This window comes from Ambystoma mexicanum, chromosome 6q, assembly GCF_040938575.1.
Source record: "Ambystoma mexicanum isolate Mex_15411 chromosome 6q, UKY_AmexF1_1, whole genome shotgun sequence".
Taxonomy (NCBI): domain Eukaryota; kingdom Metazoa; phylum Chordata; class Amphibia; order Caudata; family Ambystomatidae; genus Ambystoma; species Ambystoma mexicanum.
In genome coordinates, this window is record NC_090937.1 from 1,155,146,492 (window position 1) to 1,155,168,566 (window position 22,075).

The following is a 22,075-nucleotide window of genomic DNA, read 5'->3' on the forward strand; positions in this document are numbered from 1 at the left end:
GGTGAACGCCATCGTGCACTGCCCCCCCCCCCGCCTCTGCCCACTTCCCCCGCACTGTGGTCTCTTCTACAGACGGCGGTGCCACCAGGCATCATTGGTGTAACCAGTGTGCACCGTTTCCTATCGAGGTGCTCCGAAAAATACAAAACACAGGCCCGTTCATTCTCCCCGGCGTCTTTAATGGACGCCGGTGCGTGCTGTTGCTTTCCTTGCCGAAGAGCGCGCCTCCCGCCGTGTGCACGACCCAGGACACATCATAAGCAATGAGGCTCGGACGCCAGGTGCCATTTTATGAGCGGGTAAAGAGCTCTCGGGTGGTGTTCACCGCTAGTGCCACCAGAGGGCGCACGGGGACCTCTCTATCCCCTCTCCTCTCCGGTAATTGATGGCGGCAGCAGGAAGAGATAATTAGTTTTATGTATATAATATTTGATCACGGAGATATTTTTGCCTTCTTCAAAAACGCTATGTGGAGCGCGTAATATGTGTTAAAATAGTTAATTTGGCATTATCTGTTGGAATTGTTTTACCGGCCCTATTTGAGATCGCTGCAGCATCCCCTGAAAATGTAGGCAATGTAAGCAACGTTAAATCTAATTTTTGCCGCGCAAAACCTAATTAGCCATTTTAAAAAAGGTTAACGCCAGCGCCTGAGACGGTTTTTGTTTAATAATCCCATTACTGGCGTCTCATCATGTATAAAATGGTGCAGTAGGATGCAAAAGTTCCACTTGTTTATATGTGTATCCCAGAGAAATATATACAACTGTCGCGGGCCGAGGGAAGGCGAGCGCAGCGCGGCGGCGGCGGCGGCGGCGGCGGCGGGCGCGGGGGTCCCTGGCCGGAAACGTGAGTACGGAGCGCCGCTCTCCGCCGCAGCCTTTGCAAACCTATCTACACGTCTATGCACATGAAAAGCTAGATGGCTACAGCTATGCGTGTGCAGTAGACGGGCATACATGGGCGGCTTTGCATGGCGCCTTCCTCGCTGCCTGTGCTTGCCTGCTTTTATGCCTGTGTGCTTGGAGCAGCTGTTGCTTGTGGCTGGGATTTGCTGGTGTTTTCCTGGGAGGCGGCGGCCGCTCCCTCCCTGGGAGTTGCCGCGCCTGTGTTCAGCTCTCTGGGGGTCTAAGGGGGGATGGCTGGGTCCTCTCTCCCCGCGCGCCTGCTGCCTGGGCGTTTCGGAACTTGGTGGCAGAAAGAGGCTTTTATTACCTGGGTTGGAGCCCACCTGCTTGCCTGCTCGCTTGTGAGGGAATGCCAGGGAATAAAGAGAAATACTAGGGGGTATTGCTGTTTCTAAATGGGCAAGGGACACACATGTGCCAACAATCTGATGAACGCGCAGCTTTGGCAATAGGCTTGGAAGGATGGCTTTCGCTGTTTATTGATACTGTTCACGTTAATGTATCATTCAGTAGAGTGATGTGTGCGTCTCCAAAATTACATGTGAATTTATGTTAGCGCCCAAAAGTCTGAAACGAGATTCGGCGCTTGCAATTTAATAGGGCCCATCTACACGCACCTTAAGGATTGCTTCAATGTAGGGACTGCACTGTGTAAAGACACGTATTGCGAGGTTGTTTTATTGCCACACAGTCCCTGGGTGCTGCCTGCGAGCAGTCTCCGCAAGTTCGGGGGAGCAGGATAGATTGAGTCCCGCAACTACGCAGCGTTATTCACTACCTGGAAAATGCGGAAACGGCGTAAGCGGCGGGGATCGCGGGCAGTCCGGGAGCCGGGAGCTTGCTTTCACCCCCCCCCCCCCCCAGGGCCGCGTCGCAGGTGCAGCCGCCGCCGCTCGCTCGGTGCTCCCCAGGGGCACCGGGTCCTGCAGTGTGTGGGTCGGGCTCCGGAGAGTCCTGTCCACACATCGCGACCTGGCCCTGGGAACCCCCGACCCAACCCGCTCACCTGCGCAATTTACTTGCCTTTCAACATTTTTTTTTTAAACGAACCATAACAAATTCATTTTTGTATTACCCCATTCTTATACTTTAATTGTAAATGAATGTATAATTATTCTTTTCGCTTAGTGAAAAGTGTTATCGAACTAGGACACAATAAAAAACGAATATATATGTTTTACAACAGACTAATTTACCGGTAGCACTGAACACACGGCAGCTGAACACAGACAAAATGAGGCTGCTGTAAAAAAATATTTTACTGAGACAAATGTCCACGCGTATAAGAGAAGAGCGCGGTTACGCGTTTCGTGCCACTCTAGGCACTTGCTCACACTAAATAAATAAATAACACACACACACATATATGTATATATATATATATATATATATATACACACACACAAACACGCACGCGCACACACACACTGTAATGGAGTCCCCCCCACTCCCACTACACTAACCCCTCAACCCACCAGGTTTGGGGAGAGCGATTTTCAGAACCGTTTTCAGTTTTCGTTATTTTTCCTCAATTTCTTTTTTCTCTTACACATCTCTCTCACTCCGAAAAGATTTCCCTCCAAATCACAGAACGCTCTTTGTCAGCCGGTGTGTGTGTGTGTGTTATTCCGTTGTCACTCGTGGAAGGCGGAGGTGCCCCTGCCGGGGGTGAGGGGCCACTTCCTTTGGCGGGGTGTTGTGGGTGCGCCAATATAGCCGCATGTGTTGGGTTATGTGCACACATATGCGCTATTCCTTGAACGGAAAACCTTTGGCCGCGGTGTCGACGTCCTACGCGGCGATAGTATGCGGGAGACACAGAACTAAATTGCAGCGCCGATATATTAAATTGGTTATTTTGTGTCATGTGTAGTCGGACATCCCAAAATAGTCCATTTTAGCCCAGAACCTAGAAAGCGCCTTCTACTGTGCACCGCAGGGTTCTGGCAGTGTGGTGGTGGTGGTGGGAGGGGGGGGGGGGGGGGGGCTGCATTTCCACACTACCAAGCCCGCTCACACCACCCCATGAAAAGTGGAGGTAGCGACACGAGCAGCAGGGCTGGTGATGCACGCCCGTGCCATCGCCGGGTGGCACCCAACACACCCACCCGGGTTCATGCGCTCGGCATTTTTATATCTGTCCAACCCCAGGAGAGTTTTCTGTTGAATGCATCGTGACAATGTACAGAGCCCAGCTATCACACCCCTCAAACCCCGAATCTCCACCGTGCGTGATCTTTGCAGTTGCACCTGATCGCTAATGCTTCCCACATATGGGCGCGTAGCACTAGACTGCTTCGAAGCGCTCCCTGGTGCACGGAGGAGAGTGACCCCGAAACCTGGTTGGTGAGTCATCTCTCGATATACCCCGGAAAGCAGAGGCGACGTTAGACGGGAGCTGGTCCTTGAGTGAGGTCTTTCCGCTTCCCGCAATATTTTGCAGGCGTCTCTGCCCAGCAGAGCTATCGCTGCGCGAGTCCTTATTGTTGATAACAGAATCCGTGATGGTGACGCGGGGGCCCCGAAGGTCACGGTACAAGCTCACACGTGTCGTAGTAGCACTATAGGTATACGGCAGCCTACTCGAGATCGAAGGTACACATTCGCCTCAGTTGGCCTCGCCCCAATCCCACGTGTTTCTCCTGACCGAAATTGTGTGATCCTGAGAAAATCACGCTCTTGCAACGGGCCTTTTATTATGTCGAATAGGGAGCGCTTTGAAAGCGCCTCGAAATTAGCTTTAGGCGCGGTAGAAATAATAATTAAAAAACGGGTTGAGGTTTGAGGCGGCAAGAGGCAACTCAGCGCATGGTGGGTGGTCCGTGGTGGTCCGGATACCCGCCTGCGTACCCAGTGCCGCACGTACACATCACACAGAACGACCTTGCGGTTTACAGGTACGCTCGCTGCTGGTATGCATTGCCCAGTGTAGGAACGAAAGAACAAGAGACGGAATGAAAAAAGGGCCGACGAGGAAGAGGAGAAATATATCAAGGGGGAAGGCCCAAAGGAGGAGGAGTAAAGGAAAGGGGGATACCGAAATGGTGCACAAATAAGCGGATGAAACGATTACGCAAGGACGGAAGGACGTACAAAGTACGATTGAGGGGATGAAAGCGGGAGGGATAAAGGAAAAGAAGAAAAGGGGGACACGTGCGCGCATGAGATGAGGAAGGAAGGAGGGAACGAAGAAAGAACGAAAGGAAATAGAAATACAACAATGAGAGGTGGCGGGAAGGAGGACAGAAAGAGAAAGAAAGAACGAAAGGAAGGACAAACGCACGAATGAGATGATGAAAGGGGGAGAGCGAAACAGAAGAAAGGAAGGACAAACGCACGAATGATATGATGAAAGGGGGAGAGCGAAACAGAAGGAAGGACAAACGCACGAATGAGGTGATGAAAGGGGGAGAGCGAAACAGAAGAAAGGAAGGACAAACGCACGAATGAGATGATGAAAGGGGGAGAGCGAAACAGAAGAAAGGAAGGACAAACACACGAATGAGACGATGAAAGTGGGAGAGCGAAACAGAAGAAAGGAAGGACAAACGCGCGAATGAGGTGATGAAAGGGGGAGAGCAAAACAGAAGAAAGGAAGGACAAACGCGCGAATGAGACGATGAAAGGGGGAGTACGAAACAGAAAAAAGAAGGACAAACGCACGAATGAGACGATGAAAGGGGGAGAGCGAAACAGAAAAAGAAAGGACAAACTCGCGAATGAGACGATAAAAGGGGGAGAGCGAAACAGAAGAAAGGAAGGACAAACGCACGAATGAGACAATGAAAGGGGGAGAGCGAAACAGAAGAAAGGAAGAAATGGGAAGGAGAAAAGAACTAAAATAAGGACAAGTGCGGATGAAGGCAGGAGGGAAGGAAGAGAAAAAAGACAATAAGGACAAGTGCACGAATAGGGTGATTGCGGAAGGAAAGGAAGAAAGAGAAAGACAAAAAAGGACACATTGACGAATGAGACGATGACAGAAGGGAAGGACGAAAGAGAAAGAAATAAGAAAAGGACAAATGCACGAATAAGATGATTGCGGGAGAAGGGGAAGAACGAAAAAGAAAAAAGAAAAGGAAACCGCAAGAATAAGACTATGGCAGAAGGGAAGGAAGAAAGAGAAAGAAGAAAAAGACAAATGCACGAATAAGACGAGGGAAGAAAGAAAGAGAAAGAAGAAGGGGAAAGGGCACATGCACGAATGAGATGACGGAAGCAGGGAAGAAAGAAAAAATGAAATGAGAACAAACGCATGAATGCAATGATGACAGGAGGGATGGAAGAAAGAGAAAGAATAAAGAAAATAAGGACACATGCGCGAATAACATGACGAGGGGGGGAGGAAGAAAGAGAAAGAAGGAAAGAAAGAAGGAAAGAAGGAAAGAAAGAAAGAAGGACAACTGCAGGAATGAGATGAGGGGGGGGAGAGGGCAAATACGGAATTCCCAATGGGATGCTGAGGCCAGGGAGGGAGGGAGGAGGGATGCACGAGTGAGAGGGTGTGGATAGAAAAGAAGGAAGGGAGGGAGGCACGTGAGCGGGGAGGAGAGGAAGAAAGGGCCGACAGCCGGAACGCATGAATGTATGGATGATTCCCGAAGCACTCGCGGCCCGTTCTGACAGCATTACACTATCCCGGGTCTGGGGGTCCAGGTCCCGGAATGCGCCTCTGAGGGTGCAGGGCGGGGGGGGGGGGGTGGGCACAAAGGGCACCCGAGTGACAGGCCGTGCAGGAGCCGGGCCAGGGGCGGGGGCCGGCCAGGGCGCTTCAAAGGCCGCACACAATGGGAGCAGCACGGATGAAAAGCCCCCAAAGCAAACAGGCGAAGAAAGCGATTATTCCCGGAAAAAGAGGGCGGCGCGGGCAAAAGGCAAGAAAGGCGACAGGGGCCACAAATAAAGAAACACGCTCATGAATGTGGCCCTTTGGTGTGAGCAGAGGAGTGACAGGGCCATGCGGACAGGTTCCAGGGGGCCCTAGCGGGCGCCCCACCCCACTGCTCCGAGCTGAAACCACAGGCACCCTGCTTTTCAGCGCTGGGTCCCCTCGGGATTTGGGGGTGCGCCGTCCGCACTCTACGCTCTTGATTGAACACCCACACTTTTGGGACACGGTTGTGAAAAGGTGCATTTTGAAGCTGGTAACATTGGGCCTTAATGCCGGCTGCTCTGCGCGGTGCCCCGCCACATGGGCCGCCACCGGCCCTCGCCACCGGCCCTTTGGCCACTCCACTTACTCCAGCCGGTCCCAGCCTGTCCGCCGGGCCCACGTGAGCACCCAGAGCTGGCGCGGCTACTAACTCATGCAGCGATAGGCCGAGGCAGGGTCATTACCCCAAGGATAAGGACCGCTCCCGAGGTCTTTAACACTATTAACAAACCGCGGTAACATACGTTGGTGATGAACGTGTTGCTGTTTTTGTGAGTAAAGTAAATAGACAAACTGTGTTAGTAAATTAAAAGTGTTTCTCGTTTGTAATATTTAAATAAGATTGTGTTTATAGGTTAAACATTGACATTGCAAACTTGGTTATACTGGAGCAGGTTTAACACGAGCATGCATTAGGTGTAATTTCTCTATAAGAAAGCCAAAGCATTTTACCATTTTTTTAGCTTCCTCTGTGTAGTGTTTCATAGGATATTACAATAAGAAAAACATCCTCCCAGAGAGAAGTGTTTTGTTGAAAAATATCCTGGAAATTGCATTGCTGTGTCCCTGTGTGCCTTTGAACACAGGGATGTGCAGGGTGCAGTCATTGCCAGTAGTTATTCACTGCACTCTTGACATTCTGATTCGCTGGCTGGGGAGAGGTCAATTACGATCTCCATGTGCTAATAATATGTGTTCAATCGTTATCACTCAGTTTTATTTGAACATGTTTGTGCCTATAAGTTAACGCACGCACTGACTGATGCAGAAATCGTTATGACAGAATCCGCTCTCAGTGAATGTTCAGTGTTCACCAGACAGCCGGTCTGAGGCCGAAGCCCTCCTCCAGGGAGGATAGTCCTGGGGCCGGTCCCGGGGCAGAGTGCCCCCCCGGGTGTAGGGCCAGTGCAGCGGGCTTAGCTTATTATTGTGGGTGGTAATGTTAATGTTAAAGGATATTCGTACCGCGCACTATCACCACCAGAGTGGTCCCCTGGTGCTCTGGCGGCTCTGAAAAAGGGAGGGCGAAGGGAGTGAGTTAGTGGGAATGAGCTCGAAAAGTGCAAGTGAGCAGTGATGTGCTGTTGGCAGCCTCAACCCGGTAACTCTGTTGGCTGGGCTTGGGGTGTTTTCCGGTCGGTAGTCGTTGTGTGGTGTTGTGCGAATCTATGTGTGGTTTGTTTTGTTGTTGCAGTGTAGTGAAGTGTGTGCAGATTGTTCTGTTATAGGCTTGTGCTTGTGTTTGGTTAGAGTATGAGAGGTGTATGCAGAGGGGTGAAATCGGGTTATAGGTCAAAGGATCGAATCAAAAGGATCGAAATACAATAGGGTCGAATCAAAAGGACCGAAAAGAAAAGGGTCGATTTAAATTTTTTAATTCTTTTTTTTGATTTGTTGAGGGGGGGGCCCACAAATCCCCTTTTTTTCCAATACGGTAACCCAAAAAAAAAATATATTTTAAAAAAGAAATTCGACCCTTTTGTTTTAGGTCCTATTGACTCGACCCTATGGCATTCGATCCTTTTGTATTCGAACCTTTGACCAGGCACCGTGAAATCGTTAGTGGGTTGGTTAATTGGGCAAATGCTAACAATCACAATTCTATCTAAGTGTGGCACATGCTGACATTTACGATCCTATCTAGGTGCGACGCAGGCTAAGGTTCACAATTATGTCTAGATGCAACGCCGGCTAATGTTCACGATTACGTCTAGGAGTGGCACGTGCTAACATTCATGTTCCTGTGAGGTGGTATCTAACACGCGTCCTGGAACCCAGAAGGGCGGCCGCCCATGGAAGTTAGAGCCGCAGGCCTTGACAGGTGTGACACGTGGCTGTCAGCTGCCCCCGTCACCCCACCCCACCTCGTTCTTAGATATGTACCACCATTACACATAGAGGAGCATAAGGAGAGACTGCCAGGCACCGGAACAAAAGAAAGGGCCTGGCTGCAAAAAGGAAAGGGGGTAATTAGTAGGAATACTAGACATATTGCACGACACATGTAGCAGTGGCGATGAAGCAGCCTTAATTTAGGGCTGCATTCACCCTGACCTATTTTGCGGCCTTTCGGGTGAGCGAAATGATAGCCAGAAACACAGCAGCAGAAGATGGCTCAGCCAAAGACGACATGACTGTAGAGAAAGGGGGCTTGACCATTGTTCCGAGAGGATCCAAAACTGACCAATTAGGGAGAGGTAGGTTTATCAACTGATAACTGCCTAGTTGATCGTCAGCACTGCCCGATATGTATAACAGGCTCATCCAATCAGCTGCGCACACAGACAGGACAACATCCTTCAATCAACAAGGATGGCAGGGCCCAAAGCAGGTTTGAATTTCAAGCAGTGTTCAAAAAGCCATTAAAACAGCAGGATGGGAGGCAAACGAGTTTAGGACCCATTCCCTTTGCACTGGAGCAGCAGCATCAGCATGGATGGGGGGCCCAGGCCCTAAAACAGTGCAGAAGTTTGGGGGTTAGACATCTGCGAGCTCCATAGGGGGGAACTGATCTAATAGGCATACTCTCTCCAGCAGGTGAGGGTCCTTTCAAGTTGCCATGGATTGTGGGTCATTCCTTCGTAACTCGAGCAGGCCGGTAGCTGGAAGACACATATCAAGGGCTACAATTCCCAAAAAACACCACTGCCTGGTGGGGGACACCGGGTTTGTTATGGGAAGACCTTCATGAGAGATTGGGCGGACTTAATAGGGTTCAGCCCTCCCACCCCCCTGAATATTTCATAATTCATCTAGATTGGAACAATTTAACACAATTAGGGAGGAAACTCAGAAATGTTCCTGTCAGAAATAGTGCCTGGAAGGCAATGAATGGAAAGGGGCCAATTCCAACAAGGCCTTGTAGATGTGTAGGAGAAAGTCGAACAAGGCATTAGCAGACTTCTGCAGGGACACAGAGTGCTTTGAGTGGGAAGCTTGAGCCAGCATTTTCAGCATTCTCACTGCATGATATATGCGAAGAGCGGAACGGTTCTTTTCACCTTAACCTCAGATATTGCACGGGGGGGCCGAATTCATCGCAACACCGGCTGCTTTAAAAACAAAACGCTCCCAAGCAGAGCGAAGCATAGTGCGTTGAGTGGGAAGCATAGTTAGAGGCAGTTCGAGGCAAAGAGGCGCCCTACGACTAACTTCATTTAGGCTTTTAAGCATGTGGCAAGAGACAATCTTAAGGTACGTGCAGTGCTCGAGTAAAGTGCACAGTGCCTGTAGCTGCTTTGGAGATCCCAAATCTATCTGCTTATTTTTGGCCTTTGTATTACTGGCACTTATTGCCCAAGTGCACTGCAAGTGCAGTTTGCTGATGTGGCATTGCATTGCAGAGACATAAATTGATCCTTGGATTTGGGATAAGACCTTCTGGCCAATGATTTGTAAGACCTATAATCTGGAACGCTATGGCGGTACGTACTCGAAAGAACCCACTGCAACGCACGAATCGTAAGGAAGTGGCAAAACCTTAGTTGCAAATATTGGGGAGGCATACTGGACATTTTCCCATCAAGTGGCTTGATCACTCAAGTTGAATCTGTGGTGGATACCTCTGCAGACAAAACAAGCCATGTAGAGAAAATTACAGCCCTCTTTCCGGTGCAGGACAACGCACTTGCGAGTGGTTCAGTGTTCTTAAATACACAAGGGTTTATTACCTCTTCACCAAGTGTTTGTAGTGTGAAAGGTTTATCAATACAGCCCTCTACAGACAGCAATCACTCCTTGCTGAACATCTGTTATTCACTGCAGCGTGAGTCACTGGGGGTACACACACCTTTCACACAGATTGATAATATATCCACAATTCCAAAAGTATTACAAACTGTGGAGCAGAGATTATCGAAATCTCCCCACTTGGTTGGAATCATGGAGAGTGAAATGAATGATTCTGAAATAGTAGACACGCTAAATGATACTAACACCATACTGTCAGAAATACCTGAACTATTGGCTCTAGTTAAAGCTCTGTTTGAGTTGGGGTGCTCCAAAATATAATCTGAGCAAAAACATCAAATATTTGTTGTAACTCGTATAGTTGATATAATGTTATCGAATAGCAGGGTAACTTCAGAAACTCAACTTGTCAGTATTCTGTATGGTGCTGATACTAATTCTTACTCTGACAAGTTGTGGTACAAGGAAACCCTAACAATATTGAACCCGAAAGCTGATCAGATGGTGGAGCAACCTGGGGAATCCAAGGATGTGGGTCTTAACCTAAATCCAACTATTATGGATCCTGAAATTGTGGACAAATCTGTTTCTCAGATTCAGAGGCGAAACAAACAGACGCCTAGAAGGGCAAAGGAAGCACCAGCATAAATGTCTATTGAAGCCCACTGATGAAGCTGGAACAGTCTTGTCAACTAGTCATCAGGTAGCCCTGTTAAGGATCTCCCAAAACAAAAATTAAAATATAGTCAAAAATGGAATAATAGTCAGGAAAAGGCATGTAGAAAAAATAATATGCACAATCACCAAAGTAATAGATCAAAATATGGCCTATGAACCAGTGGCTTGCGTACGCCGAGCGTGCAGCATGGGCTCGTGACTGGCACTGAGGGTGCAAGAGGTGATCCTAGCTTTACGCCTGCTGATCAATCCATGGTTGCTACTAATGGTAGAGATGAAATTGAATCTAGTGTTGATATGGTTGACAATATTGAGCTACCTCCGGTCCTATGCAGTAGCAGTAGTGACACCACAGCTAGCGGGGGGATACCCAAGGATCTGGTATCCAGAATATTGACATCAGAGCTTCAGACTCAAATATCTTAACATCAGTACCAGGTAGACTAAGCTCCTCTGCGGGAGCTATTCATCCAGCCTCCGCATCCTCAGTTCCTTTTTTAGAAAGAGGAAAACTTGACAAGGCTCAAAGAAATCTAAGGTAAAAAAAAACAGACAGGTGAACAATTAGTAGTCAATATCTTGAGTAAACAGCTCTCTAAGATTCTGATGGATGTGCAGAACTTAGGCCTCTCATTTACACCCAAAGAGGGCTCAACTTTTTTTTAAAGAAAAAACTAACCTCTTTAGACTTATTCATAAAATGAGGCATAAAGTTTTTTTTGACTTGCAACCTCCACAAGTCGAATCCTCTGTAACTTTAGATAATCAGCTTCTTAAGCTATCTGTTTTGAAACCTCCGTTCTAATGATCTGCGCCCGTAAGCCTCCGGGCCACTTTGGTTGCGCATATCAAATAATAATAATTAATTTATTTATTATCTAGAGATGCGACCGAAAAAGTAGTTTTGATCCTCAAATTCAAAACAAAGCACTTGAGATATTTGAGAACAAGATGATTACTGACTTAAAGAACATCAACTACACCAAGATTAAAAACGATAACATTCATAAACAACAAAGTGACCTTATCAGACACCTAGCTGATGATAATACACTCACCCTCAAACAGCAGACAAAGGTGGCGCTATAGTCATTATGGACAACACATTTTACAATAGATGATGTAGAGACCTCCTGGATGACACAGACACTTACACCAAGATTGAGGAGGATCCCACACCGATGATCACCCTACTAATCAAAGAGACACTTGACAAAGCTTTACACAATTAATTGATTAACACTAAGACTAAAGCCTTTTTAACAAAGGACTTTTCCCATAACTGTGGTGTTCTATGGTCTGCCAAAGATCCACAAAGATGTGCAAAAAACCACCATTTTGACCCATAGTAGCATGAACGGACAGTATATCCGACCCCCTGGCCATATGCCGGGATAAAGTATTACAAGCCATTGTACAAAAGACACCTAGATATTTCCGGGATACACCGAATTTCTTGAAATGCATTAATGAACTAGGAAAAGTACCATCGGACTGTATTTTTGTCTCCTTTGACGTACAAAGCCTCTACACATGCATTCCACATTTGGAGGGTCAGGAAGCTCTAGAGTGGGCTCTACTAAGAGACAAGAACTGTCTATCCTCAACATTGTTTGTTTTGGAACCAACTAAGATAATTCTACACAACAACTTCTTCCGCTTTAATTCACAATTTTAGTTACAAGCATCAGGTACATCGATGGGGTCCGCTATGGCCCATGCTCATGGCAAAATATTCATGTTTTCACTTAAATACACACATGTCTTCCAACATCCAAATGGCTTGTCCAGACTGTTATTATCGAAAAGGTATATTGATGACATTTTCATAATTTGGAAAGGTAATGAGGAAGAACTATCTAAGTTTCTTGACTACTTGAATTCAATACATGACCAAATTAAATTTACAATGGAAAATGCACATCCCAAACTACATTTTTAGATGTGGAGATTGAAATTGTGAACAACTAGGTGTCCACAAATGTGCTCCAAAACTCAACAGATGTGAACAACACCCTTCACTATATGAGCCATCACCCAAGACACTTGAAAGATAACTTACCATACAGTCAGTTTTTATGATTGAGGTGAATAATATCAGACAAAACTATCTTTGATGATGTGACAAATTGGTAGAGAGATATAAACAGAGGGGTTACCCCACAGACATAATTCTGACAGCATGTTCAAAAGCTAGTGTAAAGGTTTGTGATGAACTACTAACACCAAAGTGCAAGGACACAGAAACTCAATTTTTATACACAATGAAATGCTCCAGTCAGAGCCACCATATAACTAGGCTAATTAAGAAAAACTGGTGACTAATCCAACCTGATACACAGTTGAGCATACTCTTCCCGAAAACTACCTATAATGGCATATACAAGAGGAAGAAACTTTCGTGATCACCTGGTCAAGGCGGAGAATCAGAAAAGACAGAGTTAGCCAGTTTTACATAAACGTAAAAATGCACTGTTCCCTTGTCTAAGCTGCAATAATTGCAAAAACATCATGAAAGGCACCTATGTAAAACACCCTCAATCAGGGGGTACGATAAAACTCAGAGATTCAGCCACATGTGACTCCAGTAACACCATCTACGGGCTAAGCTGCCCATGTGGAATATTCTATGTAGGTCAGACCACCAGGCATGCAAAAGAGACATTGAATGAACACAACATTAAATCACTGGTTACCAGGCATTTCATCAAAAAAAGACACACTGTGGCACAATTGCGCAGTGTAATATTAGAAGTGGCATGCATATCTCAGAAAGGGGGAGATCTGACCAAAAAATGGAACCAACGAGAACTGGTATGGATAGACAAACTCGATTCCCTGTATCCTGCAGGGATGAATGAAGAGTTTTATCTTGGGGCATTCTTATGAGTAAGATTGTGATCCAAAGGCAGGTTCAATATCCGACAAATTACTACAGAATGATGATTACTGCTAAAAGTTGGAGTACATATTTTGAACCACAGTAGTTTAGGAATCCCCACAACACCTATAGGATAAGGAAGATGTGATCCTCTTGCCAGATAAACTGTGTTTAAAATGTCTCTGTTTAAATTAAAATGTTTGACTTCTGAACTATTTATACAAGTGATTTTGGCATTACAGTGTAACTAATAAAGAAATATTGCTAAACGTCTGAATTATCAACAGATGGTGACCTTATCTGTTTTATGTCACAATACCTTTGTGAATAGGTTTGGATTGAGGAGCCTCTCAATGTACCTATACACACATTATGGGAGATACATGATCTCTTCCTGAGATAAATGACCAGGTCTATACTTACCACGTGAACAGCATGTGTAATCTAATACAATAAACTAGAGTAGATATGCTACCACAGTGGATCTCTTAAAAATCCAGAAGGACTGTATATAACTACTACAGGAAAATACATTGGTAGATTGTGAACATGGTCAGCCCTTATGCAACTGGGTTTTAAAGAGCACCCTATGGTTTTGACCTGGCTTCCCGCCCCACCAAATAAGCTTATCATTGCACGTGGCCTAATCTACACTTATTAGAGAACGGTCCACTGACCCACCACATATAGACTCTGGGTTGTAATTGCTAGACGTTGTAGCACTATAGAAGTTCTTGCTTCACAGGTGCTTCTGTACACACTTACACACACTTATACTCTGTTTTTTCAAAGATTTTCCCATTTTGAATTGGGCAGACAGGCGTGTTTAAATATTGACATAAAGGCTGGATTCCCACCACGATTGTGCATTTATGATTATTAATCCGTACTGAACCATCCAAGGCATGGACCTTCATCCAATTGAAACTTTGGGTCTTGCACCTTGTTTACACTGTGATGTCATCACGCAGTGGCATGATGACATCACAGAGCATGTTCCTGGGGCCGTCTTGCAACACTCGTGTTGACGTTTGTAAGAGGGAGCCGTGGCAGAGCATAAGCATTCACAAGTAAGTTTGGCCTGGCTCCTGAGGGAGCCTGCTACTTACAACATCGGAGCCATTAATGCTTCCTGAATTGAGAATTGACTTACATCAACAATTAGAATCTAATAGAAAGTGAGTGCTTCTTTTCAATATAATCCAGGTGAATAAGGAATCCTGACCATGGGAGGTTGTAGAGAATGTGTACTTTAAGATTCTGTTGGTTTATAATTAGAGAGACTTATAAGATTACTTTTCTCCTAAAATTGTTTTGCTTACTTTGTAGATCAGGAAGATTGAGAAGTTCTGCAATGATGATAAAATGTTGCTTCTGAGGAAGCGAGAATCCCGAAACGCATAGAACTCCAATTTTGATACTGTATAGTTAAAATACTTGTGGGTTTTTCTAAACCTTCACTTTTATAATTGATTTCAAATACACCTTACATATTACAGAAATTGTTGCCAACCTTTTGAACAGTGTTGGCACACTCCAATGGAAGAGAATTTTAAATTGAAAGGAAAAGCTGCGACCTGGGCTTGCACAGAGGCTGGCCTGAGCCTTGACATGTGAAGAAAAGTACAAAGTCCTTGGTTGCGCTTTTCTAGAAGAATGCAATAGTGTACGTTGTTGTGTGCTTCATCAAAATATTTTTTTCAACTTCAAAGAATAAATTATAATGGTGAAAGATCAGTTGAAATACATTGGTCTGAAGTAAATATCTTTGACAGTCCAGTTCAGATTCACTGGTTGTCAATGGTTATCATTTTTGGTCTCAAATTCAGTTGAAATGCACTGCATTTCTGAAAAATATTTTGTGTGCCCTCGCCTCGACACGTGTTTCCCCGTTGTATGTTGCAAGCGGTTCCTAAGGAGGTATGTCATCAATAGTACTTGTGTTTTATAAAAATAATGCAATCCCTTGATGTATTTCATTTAACCATGTTGACTCTTGGTGAGAATTCCATATGTTGGATGACCTTTGAAAGTCCCCTTATATTGGTATGCGCGAGTTAAACCCTACAAAACAAAGACAGAGCAAAAGCTGTGGGCCATGTACATGTTCAAATTGCTTTCTGTTCACTGAGAAAAAAAGGTTATTTTTGTACTTACTAATAGCTGCTCTTCATTATGTTGATGAGGTTTAATCCGAGTCTATAATGGCCTTAATTGTGGTTTCCTTACTATGTTCTTAAGAATGGAGCACAAATGTGTCTCTCAAACAGGTGATAGCCTGAAGCAGTCCTGAAAAAAACAAAAAAACATTAAGTGATGCTAGTAAGATTGCCCCTAGTTCAAGTGGGTTGCCTCTAAATAAAAGGTAGATTAAGGACCAATTCTTGTGAAAAAGCTTACCTGGTTTAGAGGATCTGTTGGCTTGGGAACAAGTAGATGGTCCGATTGCCATGAATTTGAATCTAAAATGGCCGCCTTAAGTAATGCGTAATGACGTCATCGCGTAAATTGACGCGATGACATCATACGCACATGCTCAGCGGCCATCTTGAGTCTAACAGCGCAATTATATTTGTGGAAATTGAAACATATTGGGGTCTATTTTCCCATGCTAATACTGCATTGCAAATTAGAAATTATTATGATAACTACTGTTTGCTGTTATAAATGTGAATGTGTCGGCCCCAATTATGTCCTTGTTAATTTAAAATGATTATGATAAATACTGATTACTGTTATGAATGTGTTGGCCCCAATTATGTCCTGTCTGCCCTGTGGGTGTATAGACACCACACTATAAAAGGTTTTATAAATATTCTGCAATTTCCTGGTTGCTAACATGTGAAGGTAGAAAGCTGAACCACTATACAACATACTGAATTGATCAACTTGAACTTCAAAACAAGGAACAAAGAAACAACAAATAGTAAAGTAGAAATTAGTTGAACAAGCAAATTGAAAAGTTTGTCAATTACAGCATTATTATAGTGTTTGAAAATAAATGCTAATGTCTTAAAGTGGTTGTTGAATTACAAAAAATGAAATAGTTCCTGGTCAAAGTTAAGATCCGAGTGGCAGGTATCCATATTACGAATCCATTGTGCTTCTTGTTTCCTTAATAATTGTTCTCTATATTACCCCCTCGGGGGATGAAGGGGTGGCAGTATCTTTTCAATGCCAAATAATCTCAACTAACTTATTTGTTCGTAATTGTGAATTTGTTGAAAATGTACTGTGATTGGTGATCTTTGATCTTTATTTTTAATTGCTCTTATGTGTTCACCAATTATGCTTTTGAGCGGGCGAATTGTGCTGCCTATAAATAGTACATTGCATACGCATCTCATGCCATAGAATACATTCCTACTGTTGCAGTTAATTAATTGCTGGATATTGTATGTTATGCCATTTGGTCTGAGAATGATGGTTTTTGCATTTTCTGACTACTGCATAATGAACGTTGGCCACATTTGTAGTTTCCTCGTAAAGGTTGTTGCAGCCACTTTGTTTCTGCTGTTGTGCCAGTTATTTTCTTTTTGATCTGAAAGTGTGATGGACTGAGTCTGTTTTTCAAATTTTTGCCTTTTCTGAAAGTGATTGTCGGATGCTCTTCTTATACTGTATGTAAATCTGGATCCGCTCTCAAAATGTTCCAGTTTTGGCTACTGATCAACTGATCTTTCACCATTATTATTTCTTCTTTGAAGTTGAAATAAACATTTTGATGAAGCACACAACAACGTACTCTATTGCATTCTTCTAGAAAAGTGCAACCAAGGCCTTTGTACTTTTTAACACCTAACATATTAAACGTACATTTCGACTATTTTTCAGCAGAGTGGTGTGTAGGGGACAAAGGGGTCCATATTACTTTGGCTTCTTTTTTCCCTACTATCTCAGGTTCTAATAACAAACAGAAAAGAAAAGATTGCACCATATAGCAAATTTAATATGTTCAATGTGTCCAAAATTAAGATCTTAGCCACCACAATCAGCCCCTATATGAATAGAAGCAGAGTAATTCACATTTTTCATGGCATGCCCCAATTAAGATTGATTTCATCGAATGATGTATCTTTTATTGAACTTCCCGACTCAGATAGTCAGCCCAATTGGGCTATAATACATTTTACTCCACCTTTGTTTGTGGAATATATTCTATTGCATTCATCTGAGTTGGATAAAATGGGCTTCAAAGTCTTTCCCCTTCAGACGATAGAGGCTGATTTAGAAGCCCATTCATCCTGGAACTTGAAAAATGTGAATAATTTGAAGATTGCTAAATCTGATCTTGGGTGTGAGGTTAAACAATTCGAAAATAAATGATATGCTTTGAAGACAGTTTTGAATCAAAATAATTGGAAACTATTCTCTGAAGGGGTGCACATAAGTAATTTAACTGATGATATTTCTACGGGGGCATTGGTATCTGAAGGAGTCAAATTTGTATCATGGAATTCTCATCTTTTTTGTCCCTTTTTATATCATCAAGATGGCCGGGAGTTGCTTACTAATTCTGATATCTTTTGCCTTCAGGAGACCTGGTTAATGAAACCATGTCATAGCGACGGCTATACATTAGTGCAGAGGATGGGCACCAAGAATTTGGTGGGTAGGCCTTCTGTAAGATTAATAATTGGGGTACAAACTGATTTAAATGTAGAAGAATACTCTCTCCATATTAAAAATAAAAATGTGTTGGCAGTTATTATAACTGGATTAGGATTGAAACAGCAATCTAAAAAACATCTGTTTCATTTGTATAACGCACCCGGGGGCTTGACTGCTGGAATAATTCAAAATTATATTGATGCCATTCTAAATATTTGGGCAAATAATGATCATGGGCAGATTTATATGATCGTTGCAGATTTTGATTCCACATTCCACAAGATGGATGGTGATTATTCAGAGCCGTCCGTGGGAGTATTTAGTAGCAAAGTGAGTTGGTCAACATTTCTTGACGGATGGCATATTAAGTTGTTGAACGCTAGGATGGACTTGAGGGATGGGGGTTTGAATAGTAATTTTACTTGGTCTGAAAATGAACAGAAACCAAGATTGATTAGGTTGTCATTTCCCAAGCATCCCAAAATATACTTAATTAGTATACTCCATTGTTCTCTAAGGTTGGTGATCATGTCATGCTTAGATGTGTAATAAATTTAAACTGTAAGTATAGCGAAAATGTATTATTAGTAGAAGTCGATTGTAACACAAAAATGAATCGGCTACGATGGTCAGGGAAAAATGTGGAAGAATTCTATTATTTATTGCTCCAATATTTTGGTAGGAATGATCAATATGATAAGCATGTGTCAAATCAATCAAAGAATACTATGAGTTTCATTATTAATAAAATAAATGAAGCCAAGGAGCAAAAGATTTGTTCCCCCATGTACTAGGACACATGACGTTTACGATGCCCAAATAGTTAAATAAAAGAATGTACACTGCGCTGCAATAAGGAGAATTAAGAAAGATCTAATACATGATAAAATAGCCATGAAGAAGAATGTTGTAAATTTGAAAAACAAATATAAAAATTGGATAAGAGAGTATAAACAATCACAATTCAATGCGCACTGGTTGACCATGCAAGACCTTTTAAATTCCAAAGATAATAGTAGGTTTTGGCACTGTGCTAATAAATAAATGAATAAAGCTTACAATGTCATTGTTAATCCTATTACCGAAGAAGTATGGAAACGTCACGTCAAGGAGCTTTTTTTTAGAGGACATCAGGGTGCCATGAACCCTACGGAGGAACTCATTTTAACAAAAATAAGTCACTGTTATGAGTTTGATTAGAATTGCTTTACATTCGATATTGAGGATATATTAAGAATCATAATGAAATCTAACTCGTCGAGTGCACCAGACCCAGACGGCATTCCAAACGTGGTAATTAAAGTGCAACTGGAAATATGGGCACAGATTTTGTACAGATTGTTCCGAGATATAGTAAAGACGACTGAAATTCTGTTATCCTGAAAATAATCTTTATTTTTAAAAAGGGTTTGTGCACGGACCCCTCTAATTATTAAATGTTGGCTCTTTCAGATAGTATGTCCAAATAATTTCGGCATGTATATTGGAAAAACCTAACTCTAATGAAAATGGGTTATTATCCTACCAACTACCTGGGTTGTGGAAAGGAATGGGGATGATTTACAATATCTTCACTTTGGTGTATTTGATGAGAGCTACTATGCAGCTTAAAAGTGGTAGACTATATCTGCCATGTAGATTACAGAAAAGCCTTTGATTCTATCCCGTGAGATTTATTATGGCAAATATTACTCCAGATGGGTTGTGATCATTCCATGTTAGAAATGATTAAGCAATTATATCAGGATACTGTAGTTAACATTAGGTTGGATGGAAATCTTGCTACCTCCTCAGATATCGAAACCAATCATGGCATTAAATCTTTATAATCTATTTTATGCAATCAAAATTGAAAGTCTGTACTAATTTTCCTCCCAAGCTTGGCTATAGACCTCTGGCCTGGCTCTGCTACGCGGCTGACATGCAGCTGTTGGATAGGACTGTGATTGGCCTACAGCGTAGCATCCAGGCTCTTGGTGAATATTCAAGACTGAATGCCCCATTAACGTCCACAAAACAAAACTAATGATAGTTGGAGAGAATAGCAGGAAGGATCATCCATTTGTTTGGAGACTTGATGATTCCTCAATAGATGTCATTAAAAACTGAATGTATGTACTTGGTGATACCTATTACCTCTTGGTTGAATGTAGAGGTTTTAAGAAAATATGTTGAAATGAAAAACCTTGAAAAAATAAGGGTGATTAAGTTGTTCGTCACACAAAGAGGTGAATATACAATTGGCAGGTTAATTAAATTGTATAAAAGGTCCATCAGCCCTTGATTACTATATGGCCTTCAGTCATATATGGAAAATACGTTTATTGGCTACATGGTCTGGAAGGAAAGATCTGGAAATATTGTCCTGGTGTACCGCAGTTAACTGCAAACTGGGTCTTACTTTGCTTTTATCGTCCTGGAAATTGAATCTTGGGCTGTTTTATCTAAGTTTGTTGGACCTGGAAACAAATGCTGAGAGTTTATTAGACCATGTTTCCCTTATGGCTAAGAGTGAGATGACTAAAACAGTGATTTTTAGAGATTTGGAAATGGAAATGTGTGATTTTTATAATGAAATTGGTTTTAAATAGAATGAGACATTTATTTTTACTGTAGCTGTAAGCAATTTAAAAAATAGGACTATGTTTTGGGATAAGAGGCCTCTCTTACAGCATTTTTCATCCAGGCCCAAGTTCTCGGAATATGTGAAGCAAGGCTTTTATTCCCCCACCCATTCAAGTATCTTTTAAAATATAAGCATAAAAAGAATAGAGATTTTATATTACCAATGCATCTCAACCAGTTGCCTACTCAAGAGGTATTGGGGGCACGACACGGTATTCCCTGTGCAGCTAGACTTTGTAGATTGTGTAAAACTGGTGTCGAAACTATTTGACACATCCTGACCAGCTGCCCGAAACTTGAATTATAAAGCTTGTTATAGTGCTTTTGTTTATAAATTGGAGAGCATTGAGACCGATCAATTTTGGGGAACAATCTTTTCTGGTGAACCTATAATGAATACTACATCAGATTTTTACATTTGGCAATTCTTTATTAAACGTCTAGTATTATGTTGTAATATGTTTTTTGATAGGATTGATGTACAATATATTAATTGTTTACAGTGTTTATTATGGAAATTGTGTAAGGATTGTGTGTGGGATATAAAATAGAATTTGCTATGTATTATATGAGTAAAGATTAGTAAAATACTAAATACACAATAAAAAAAAAATAATGAATAAAAAAACAATAACATTGCTATGTCTTGCAGGATAGAAGGGGATGGTAGGCTATCTACTTGAGTGCTGGAAAAATGCGTCCTCTGAAGCAAGAGGGAGGAAGGAAGGAAGGAAGGAAGGAAGGAAGGAAGGAAGGAAGGAAGGAAGGAAGGAAGGAAGGAAGGAAGGAAGGAAGGAAGGAAGGAAGGAAGGAAGGAAGGAAGGAAGGAAGGAAGGAAGGAAGGAAGGAAGGAAGGAAGGAAGGAAGGAAGGAAGGAAGGAAGGAAGGAAGGAAGGAAGGAAGGAAGGAAGGAAGGAAGGAAGGAAGGAAGAGGGTCGCCAGAAGAAACGAGGGTAGCCATGACGGCAGGAAAGAGAGAAGGAAATAAAGAATGCAGGAATGAAGGGAAAATAAAGGAAGATAAGGAAAGAAGGACGGGAAGAAATAGGGAATGGGCAGAGGAAACGGAAAGAACTGTTTGGAAGGACAAGGGAAGGCAGCTTGAAATGGGGAAAAGAAAAAGGGACGATGCGATAAAAATGAAAACGGAATTAGAAGGAAGTTTACAGAAAGAAGCAATGATTAAAATGAAGTGATAGAAGGAGACTGCAGATTGAAAGGGAGTGGATACAACGAGGCAGAGATATAGAAGGAAGGTGTAAAAGGGAGCAATAGAAAGGGGAGGAGGGGTAAAGCCAGGCGCGGACTCCGTGAAAGGTGTCCTCTCCGTGGGCTCCGGCAAGACCCCCTGTCACGCCACGCGGAGCGGGCACTCGCAGTGGAAGAGAGGGATTAACGTGGAAGGAAAACAGGTAAAAGGAAGAGTTGAAGCAAGGGACGAGGATAAAGAACATACGCCCGAAAAAGGGGGAAACGGGGTCAGGTGCTATTCCACTCAGCAAATCAGTCATCAAGGGCCAAGAAGCCGGG

At 43.2% G+C, this 22,075-nt stretch overlaps 1 long non-coding RNA gene across 1 annotated transcript in view; it reads left to right on the plus strand.

Annotated features, from left to right (window-relative positions):
- The first annotated feature begins 737 nt into the window (after positions 1 to 737).
- The window catches only part of LOC138516539 (uncharacterized), a 203,757-nt gene continuing 182,419 nt past the window's right edge, over positions 738 to 22,075 (plus strand). The window contains exon 1 of the long non-coding RNA XR_011282283.1: positions 738 to 849. This is a non-coding gene — a long non-coding RNA (uncharacterized lncRNA). The remainder of the gene's footprint in view (positions 850 to 22,075) is intronic.